Genomic DNA, 1,744 nt, shown 5'->3' on the forward strand with positions numbered 1-1,744 from the left:
AAAGACACACATATATACATACATTAACCAGAGGCTCATACAATGTACATACGCAGATACATTAGAAACAGACGACTTTTAAAATACAGTAAAAACTTAGGTTCCAGCATCCTCTTTATAGCACATTTCGTTTGACAGTTGAGATAAAAAGCATATATAAAATTCCTACTCAAAGCATCTGACCCAATTTCCTGCGAACAATATACACAGAGTGAAGAAACCTACTAATGCTGAATACAATAAACTGGGCAGTATTGGTTTTGATAATCCTATATGCTGTCATACAAGATCTTGTTCCTAGGAGAGTGCACATGGGTTTCAACCATCTCTTTCGAGCTTTCGAATATGCTTTGCATATAAACAACATGTGGACCTCATTCTCCGTACAAGAATCTAAGCACATGGAACATTTCCCACTTATAGCATTCGGACATTCCATTTTTCTCTTGGACCAGCGTTCTATATTGGAATTCAGCATGAGGTTACCATACCTGAATTTCAGAAATAAAGACTTCGCAACAGGCGGCTCTATTTCGTCCAAGAAGAGTTCAAAGCAGGGTTCATCTTTAAAAGTAAAAAATTCTTGGATTAAGGACCCAGTTCTATTTTCATATACTAGCCTATTAGTCATGTAGGACCAAAAGGCTCACTTTACTAAGGACTTAGCGAAGGGTGGTAAATTGTCTGGATTCTCCCACAGCTGGGGCAAGCCCAGTATCGAGAACCATTTTTTAATATGTCTAAGCCATACAATAGAATGGAAAGAGTCTAGGTCCAATAACTCTCGAAGGCCGTTCCTATATTCGAATAGTTCTGGGGTAGACCATAACCTTATCCAAAACATTAATGGTCTAATGGTAGTAAAATAATCAGTTCTTTTAAAATTCAAATCAAATTGGAGAGGGATTAACGGTGTACTAGTGGGAACCCTTACAATTGCTCTCATAAATGTATTATCCAGGCCTTGGAAACTGTCCCTGGCCCAAGGTCCCCATATCTCTGCCCCATACAGGGTGGCCGATTGGATTTTAAATTTAAAGAGTTCAAGCTCAGGGGTCACACTCTTACTTGTGCTAGCATTCAGTTTGCTCAAAATCGGTTTAGCATTATGAGCATATGACACCTTACTTTTCTCAATTTGGGCCTTCCAAGTTAAATTTGAATCGAGTACCACCCCCAGATAGGAAAAGTTGTCCACAGTTCCTAAGGTTTGGCCATTTAAAATGAAAGTCCCTCTATCCGGTTTGCTAGGGTTCAATGCCATACACTTAGTTTTGTCAACGTTTATTTCTAATCCTTTCATCACACAATAGCTACTAAATGAGTTTAGGAGTGCCTGGAGGCCCTTCTTAGTTTGGGATATTAAGATGGTATCATCCGCGAAGAGCAACGCAGGCACCCTTTCTCCGTTGAGCTGAGGAGAGTCATTAATACAGCCATTCAGGTGATCAGGCACGTCATTGACAAATAAGGAAAATAAGGTGGGGGCCAAGACGCATCCTTGCCGGACACCACGCTCAATTGGAATGTTACGCGTCAGTTCACCACTTGGACCCCACCTAATGTTGGCATGATTTCTAGCATGTAGCTCAATTATTTGGACCAAAAGACACCCTGGCAGACCGGCTTCACTTAAGGATCTCCAGAGCAAGTTGCGAGGGACAAGGTCAAATGCCGCTCTCAGATCTACGAAAGCTACATACAAATGACCTTTCCTAATGTGCACATACTTCCAATATATACA

Source organism: Lissotriton vulgaris, chromosome 7, assembly GCF_964263255.1.
Source record: "Lissotriton vulgaris chromosome 7, aLisVul1.2, whole genome shotgun sequence".
In the NCBI taxonomy this organism is placed as follows: Eukaryota; Metazoa; Chordata; class Amphibia; order Caudata; family Salamandridae; genus Lissotriton; species Lissotriton vulgaris.